The sequence below is a fragment of the Maylandia zebra genome, linkage group LG5 (genome assembly GCF_041146795.1).
Source record: "Maylandia zebra isolate NMK-2024a linkage group LG5, Mzebra_GT3a, whole genome shotgun sequence".
Classification (NCBI taxonomy): Eukaryota; Metazoa; Chordata; class Actinopteri; order Cichliformes; family Cichlidae; genus Maylandia; species Maylandia zebra.
Window position 1 is genome coordinate 1139650 of NC_135171.1, and position 8093 is coordinate 1147742.

Genomic DNA, 8093 nt, shown 5'->3' on the forward strand with positions numbered 1-8093 from the left:
ATGACAGACGATGAGGAGGCGGTAGTAGGGGACCTGAAGGCTGCGTGGCCCCTGCAGCCCCAGGCGAAGCGGAGGCTGGACCAGACGAGGCGGAAGCGGAGGCTGGACCAGGCGCGGCTGATGAGGATGATGAGGATGATGAGGATGCGGAGGCTGGACCTGATGAGGATGATGAGGATGCGGAGGCTGGACCAGGCGAGGCTGAAGCAGAAGCTGGACCAGGCGAGGCTGAAGCAGAAGCAGAAGCTGGACCAGGCGAGGCAGCAGCTGATGAGGAGGCTGAAGCTGGACCAGGCGAAGCAGCTGATGAGGATACTGAAGCAGAAGCCGGACCAGGCGATGCTGATGAGGGTGCTGGAGCCGGACCAGGCGATGCTGATGAGGGTGCTGGAGCCGGACCAGGCGATGCTGCTGAGGGTGCTGGAGCCGGACCAGGCGATGCTGATGAGGGTGCTGGAGACACGGAGGCTGGACGAGGATGAAGCGGAGGCTGGACCAGACGAGGATGAAGCAGTGGCTGGACCAGACGAGGATGAAGCAGTGGCTGGACCAGGCGAAGCGGATGAAGCCAAAGCAGACGCTGGACCAGGCGAGGAGGATGCTGAAGCAGATGCCGGACCAGGCGAAGCTGATGACACTGATGAGGAGGCCGGACCAGGCGGAGCTGATGAAGCTGAAGCTGGACCAGGCGACGGTGAAGCTGATGAAGCTGAAGCTGGACCAGGCGACGGTGTGGGTGAAGACAGGGAGGCTGGACCAGGCGACGGTGTGGGTGAAGACAGAGAGGCTGCAGCTGGCGAGGATGATGAGGCTGCAGCAGGCGACGGCGTGGAAGCCGAAGACTGTAGCGCTGCAGGCGTGGAAGAAGCTGCTGCTGCCCGCGACGTGGATGAAGCTGCAGCTGGCGAGGATGATGAGGCTGCAGCTGGCGGCTGGACGGGCTCCTCAGGCCCTCCAGCTGACGAGGCAGGACGCTGGACAGGCCCCTCGGGCCCCCCAGCTGACGAGTCTTGGGGCTGGACGGGCTCCTCGGGCCCCCCAGCTGACGAGTCTTGGGGCTGGACGGGCTCCTCGGGCCGCCCAGCTGACGAGGCAGGACGCTGGACGGGCTCCTCGGGCCCCCCAGCTGACGAGGCAGGACGCTGGACGGGCTCCTCCGGCCCCCCAGAAAAAACAGTCTCAGAACCAGTGGGCACTGGAGCCCCTGGCACACACAGAACAGAACCAGCAGGTGCGGAGACCTCTGGCAGAGACGGAACAGAACCAGCAGGCCCACGGGCCTCTGGCAAGAACGCAACAGAACCAGCAGGCACACGGGCCTCTGGCAGGAGCGCAACAGAACCAGCAGGCACACGGGCCTCTGGCAGGGACGCAACAGAACCAGCAGGCACACGGGCCTCTGGCAAACATAAAGCAGACTGCAGCTGCACTGAGCAGTGACTCAGCTCAGGCAGCGACAGTCCGGTGCAGTCCTCAGCTGGCTTCTTAACCTCCAGGGGTCCAGAGTCAGCTGGGGGCCGAAACCCAGCCTCTGGGGAGGCCCTGGAGTGTGTCTCAGTCTCAGAACTGGCCAGCTCTTGAGGAATGTTTCCATTGTTATTGGGTTTGTCTCTCTGCTTAGAGTAAGAAGTTGTTGAACTGTCCGTTATGGGTTGGCTTGCATGTACAGGAGGAGTAGGTGAAGGTCATGGCTGAACAGGTGGTGGAACTAATAGCTGACCTGCAACCTGAGCTGGTAACTGAGCTAAGGGCAAGTGAGCAGCTGATGCTGGAGACTGAGCTAACGGCTGTGCTAACAGTGGGAAAGGCGACTGCTCCTGAACGACCTGCCCTGGCTCCTTAACCTCCAGGGGTCCAGAATCAGCTGAGGAAGGTGGCTCAGCTTCTGGGGAGGCCCCGGAGGGGGTCGCAGTCCCTTGAAAAACAGGGCTAGCATCTCCAATCCTGGAGTCAGTATTAACCGTACCCTTTAAAGCATCCCTGGATTCAGAGGGTGCATGAAGAGAGCCCCTTAAATCCCTGGGACTGGAAAAAATGGTCTCTGAAACCACAGTCTTTAATTTTGCCGCTTCAGCATTAACTGAGACAGTGATATCTGATCCTGAGCCCATAGAAACTTTGGATTCAGTCTCTGGGGTAACACTTTGCAGTTCGGAGAAAGCAGAAAGACAGTCTTTACCACTCACCACAGCTGGCTGTGTCATAATCTCAGAGTCCAGCTGAGGAGAGGAGCGCTGGCGGTGCATACGCCGTTTCTTGCGGGAGGAGGAGGCGGAGAAGACGACAGAGGAGGCTAGTGGTGATGGGGAAAAGGAAGCTGGCTCCTCATCGTCTGACCACATAGCCGCGAGGAAAGAGGCAGGTGTGTAGTGATCAGAGCGGGACGCGGAGGCTGAAGAATTCCTTGGCACCGGCACGGAAACAGCTCTCCGCGGTAAAGTCTGCTGCTGCGTTGCAGAGATCTCCATCGGCTGCGACTGCAGCGAGGCCTTCCGGGAATCGACGCGCTCTGACCGCTCCCGAGCCCGCCACGCCTCCTGGCCTCGGCTTAATTCTCCCATGAAATCTCCATAGCAGGAAAGCTTCGACGATCGCCTTAATAGCGTTTAGTCCAACAGAAATTGTCCGTGGGTCCGTGGCGCGGGTTATTCGGCTCATCAGACACTGTACGCGGAGAATATCTTCCTCACGGGCGGAGCCTGCGGGGTCCATAGTATGGTCGGATCGTGCTGTCACGGCTGGCGGCGTGAGCCGTGTGGTGTAGGAGGAAAAGGACCCAAAATGCAGGCAGTTGACTGGTGATGAGAATGAAGTTTTATTTGCAGAAGTGGAGCGACTGAACAGGTAGTGAGACAAGACGAATGACTGAAAAAACCTAGACTGGGAAAACTAAATAACAAACCTAAGCATGAAACGGGGAGCGGAGAATGCAGAGAGACGTAGTTACACCGAGAAACACAGACGATCCGACAATGAACAGAAGCCAACACACACTATAAATACACACTAGGTAATGAGGAGATGACATGCAGGGGTGGACACAGCTGATACTAATGGACATGATGAGAGGCAGACCTACAAAGTAAAACCGGAAACACCCAGACTGTTTTGCAACAAAAACACAGGGACCTGAACGGAGCACAGAGGGGAGACACAGGTAGGGATAATAAACACGACAACCAACCCAAAGAATTAATACAGAATCAGAATAAACACCAAACACAAGATGAACCCAAAAAGAAACACAAAACGCTGGGTCAACGACCCAGGATCATGACAGTCGCCCTGTAACCATGGCAACCGTAACGCTGCCGCCTGGAACAACAGAACGTAGCTGTCAAACAAAACCAAACAGTCCTGACCCACGACAAAATGAAACAGGAAAGTACCGCAGGAATTGTGACAAACTGTAAAATATACAGTATTTTACGATGTATTTTTCAACTACAGTTTGTAGTTCTTTTGCAGTCCTGGGATTGCTTTTCATCTTCAGACAAGGTCCCCAAAACTGCCTTTCTCTTAGTACTCAAACCTAATTGCAGGGTTCATCTTTTAGTGAGGACATATTTGTTGAAATAGCCATATAAAGTTGCTTTTCCAATGATCTCTCTCTCTCTTTTTTTTTTAGATAGCAGACCAAAGAATTTGAATGACACGATTACTCTGGAGCTTGGGAAAGATTTCCACTCCAACTGTCGCATACAGTCACAAGAGGAGACAGAGGTCATCGAGAGGACAGAAGTATGGTTAGAATTGTTGTGGAGGCCATGCAAGTTAACTGCAGAAACCCTAAACGTGCGTCTTGTGAAGAGGTTGCTAAGATCATTGTAAACAGATACCCTCAAACATCTGCAGATTTTACTGAAAAGGGAGAAAGACTGGGTTGTGGACATTATTCACTACTAAGAAGCATTAAATCTAGAGTTGAACATGTTAATCGAGATAATACAACACATAGACTTCGTCAAACAAAGAGAACCAGGAATGAGGAAGACTGCAGTCCCAACAGTAATGCAAACTCACATAAAAAAGTTAGATGCCTTGTTGATAGCTATGGTTGTATAAATTGGCAGCCAGTTGAACTTCCTGAGGGGGAAACGCCAGCTTCTTTAGAGGAAAAGAAACACATCCTGTTAACAATTTTTAATTCAGAAGGACCTGGAGTTGTGGAGAGAGCTGATGTGGATGACTTCATGTGCCTCACATATATTTCTCAGCGGCAGCTTATCAACAGTAGCTGAAATTCAGGAGCAGTGGCCTGTCTTGTTTACTCAGAAAGGTCTTTTTCGAACCACTTTTACAAACTCACAGGCATTGATATCAGTGAGCGCTTAGGTCAGGCCCTCATAACCAAAGGCAGAAGGATTGTTAACTATTTCTCCACCCAGAAGCTCAAATGGAAGCTTGGTATAAGGACACTCATCCAGCAGATAGAAAGTGAGGGAGTTTTGACCAACAACAAGGTTGGCACAGCAGCCATACTTCTCATGATGAAGTATTACAAGGAAGATGAAGACTCCCTCTTTGTCTTAGCAGATGTAAGCTTCTTTCATACAGCTCTATGATTAATGCTGTTGCTTGCTGTCCTGTTATATTTTTTTATTTGTTACATAAAATGTCCTGGTCCTTTATCTGGCAGGAAACTTCTACCAGGATGTCCCTTGAAGCAGAGAGCAACCTGCCCATCACCCCAAGGCTGATTATGCTTGGTAAGAAGTCATTCATGAAATAGAGCTGATTAGACCATATTAGAATTTCTGTTTGGCACAGGAGCTTTTCATGGACACAGGTATCCAGTCTCTGTTTTGTTAGCTCAAATTTCCTTTATAAACCAAGGTTGTTGGACAAGTGTCTCAGTGAATCCAGCAAAGTAACAATATCAAATTTCACATTACATATTACTGATCAACATGGTAGTCTAGCTACACCAACAGCAGAAATACTGAAGTCAATTCTGTAAAGTTTAACAGCAGCACAAACTATAAACTCCAAAATAACCATACAGTTGATTCACCTCCGGTAATTTAACTGGGCTGACTCTTTGTTAGGTGTGTTTAATGTGCAGAATAATTCCCAATTATGTACAATTATAATATGTTAAAATGGACTTGTGTACATAAGGCCATTAATAATCAGTGTTGGTCAAGTTACTTGAAAAAAGTAATCAGTAACTAATTACCGATTACTTCCCCAAAAAAGTAAGCCCGTTACTTTACTCATTACTTATTTTCAAAGTAATTAATTACTTAGTTACTTTTTAAAAACACGATTTACAACCTGGAAGAAATTTGTTTAACATTTAAACTTATTTTCTATACATTCCAGCACATAAAATAAATATATATTTTTGTGTTTACACTCAGTCTTTCAAATAGATGCAAGTAAAACACAGCAGAAAATAAATAACATCAAAGACTAGCGGTCCTGTTGCTCTATTTTTACCTGTAAAGCAGGAGTGGGGTAGGCGGAGGTTTACCCTGGTGCAGGTGTGCAGCAGTCAGTGGAAGAATCCACAAGTTTCTCTGTGAGTTTCCCATTACGTCGTAGCTACTCGGTGCTTGCTTGGAAGTTTAGGGTTTTTTCGGTGTAAAAAGAAGTTTTCTTCCCACGCACAACGGACACTAATGTTTTTGTCAGTTTTTATGGAATCAAATTCAGAGTAAGGTCAGTGCTTCCACGCTTTAAACGCTGCACGCTCATACTCTCTCCCGCACTCGATATTTGATCCATTGTTGATCTGCACACAGCTGTTATCACGAACGTCGCACTCGCTTACGTCACTGTCATGAGACATTCTCGCAAAATCACAGTTTTAGTAACGTAGTAACGCAGCATTCCTACGGGAAAGTAATGGTAATCTAATTACAGTTTTTGCAATAGTAATCCCTTACTTTACTCGTTACCTGAAAAAAGTAATCAGATTACAGTAACGCGTTACTGCCCATCTCTGTTAATAATTAACTGTATACTTTGCTTTATGACTATCTAGACAGTGTGAAGAAGTGAAGTATTGAAATTATTTTATGTTGCATAATGACAACATGTTGCCCTATACATTTAAGGACAAAGTTCAATGACCGCCACCTGCTGGATGGTGAGTGCAGAGGGGCGTGTAATTGTTGAGCTGGACAAAGAGAACACCTTTGCTGATGCGATGTCAGTCTTCTTTGGTTCATTCTATGTATTGAACCTTAAATACCAGGAGTCAGCGTGTGCAAGGTTTTTTGTAAGGATAAACCCTGAAGAGGGAACAAAATGTACCTCCAAGGTTGGGACAAGCAGAAATACTGGGACCGCTGTGAAGCGATTAACCCTCATGTCACAACTTTCCTCCAGCGGCTTACTGAATTTGAGTGGAGATCTTCAAATTAGATAACTGTTTTTGCCATTTTTAGTGAATTTCTTGTATAATTTAAGTAACCAAGTGTTGTTACCTGTGTTTCTGTCACAGTCTGACGAGGGCAGACTGTAGGGGTTGACAAAAGGACCCAAAACGTAGACTCCAAGGAACAGGGAACAGAACTTGAAATGTTAACAAAAAGTTTAATATGACTGGTAAAAAAGGTACAAACAAAGGGCAAGGCAAACTGAAGCAAAATTAACACACTGGGGCGGCTTGGCTTGTGGCTGGCGGTGATGTGGACGAGACTTGTTGGGCAGCTTGGCTGGCGGCGACATGGGCATGGACGAGACCTGTCGGGCGGCTTGGCTGGCGGTCGATGGCGGCGTGGGCCTGCACGAAGGCCCTCGGGTGGCTTGGCTGGTGGTCGATGGCGTAGACAAGACCTCTCAGATGGCTTGGCAGGTGGTCGACGGTAGTGTGGATGTGATATTTGAGGACTTCTCCGCCGCAGTCCTGAAGAAACGCCAGGGATTCTAACAGGGAGATGGGTATCCCCTTCGCGATGATGTACCCGACTAGCCACAGTATCAAGCTGAATGGTCAGGAAAAATCTTTTAGATCCCCCAAAGCGGGCTCAGCTTACCTGGATAAAGTGCCTCAAGTTGCGGGGTCACGCTCACCCTCAGTGGCCCCAGCGGACTGTTGATCTGCGCTTTAATCCCATACGTGTCATGTGTCGGCTGTATGCAGGTGGGAATGGTGGGCCCAAAGTGCAGACTCACGGCAGGCAAAAACTGCATTCAAAACTCAGCTTTTATTGCTGGATGGCGAAACATAACAAAACCACAAAAACACAAAATAAAATTACATAGGCAGAACACACAGCGTGGGATGATTGTAGATGGCGACACAGACCAATGAAAACACAGGGCTTAAATACACAGAGGGAGCAATCAGGGAATGAGAGAAAGGAGGGAAGCACAGCAAAGACAAATCAGGCCTAACGAGCCAGGGAAAGCAAAACCAGACACATTAACATAAGACATGGACCATCAAAGTAAAACAGGAAACATAACACAGAGAAGCAGACCAAAACAAACTAAAAACAAGGAGCCAGACTTAAAAAATGGGGAACAAGAGTCCAAAACAGAGTGTCTAGAACAGCACTGAGGCCAAGGAAACAGTTCAAAATTAAACAAACAAAAAGGTCCATGAAAGGCGCAGGGGCAGGGCTCTAGAGTGCGACCAATTTGTGACCAAATGGTGCAGTTTCCCCCTCCAGGGGCAAGGGTACCTAGACCTGGGGTATAATTCAATTCAATTCAATTTTATTTATATAGCGCCAAATCACAACAAAAGTCCCCTCAAGGCGCTTCATAGATACAGAGAAAAACCCAACAATCATATGACCCCCTATGAGCAAGCACTTTGGCGACAGTGGGAAGGAAAAACTCCCTTTTAACAGGAAGAAACCTCCAGCAGAACCAGGCTCAGGGAGGGGCGGGGCCATCTGCTGTGACCGGTTGGGGAGACAGAAGGAAGACAGGATAAAGACATGCTGTGGAAGAGAGACAGAGGTTAATAACAGATATGATTCAATGCAGAGAGGTCTGTTAACACATAGTGAGTGAGAAAGGTGACTGGAAAGGAAAAACTCAATGCATCATGGGAATCCCCGGCAGCCTACGTCTATTGCAGCATAACTAAGGGAGGATTCAGGGTCACCTGGTCCAGCCCTAACTATATGCTT

General features: G+C 48.7%; 1 pseudogene; it reads left to right on the forward strand.

The window, feature by feature from the left end:
* Nucleotides 1-3743: 3743 nt before the first annotated feature.
* On the forward strand, nucleotides 3744-4732 carry LOC111501493 (uncharacterized; annotated as a pseudogene).
* Nucleotides 4733-8093: the final 3361 nt, after the last annotated feature.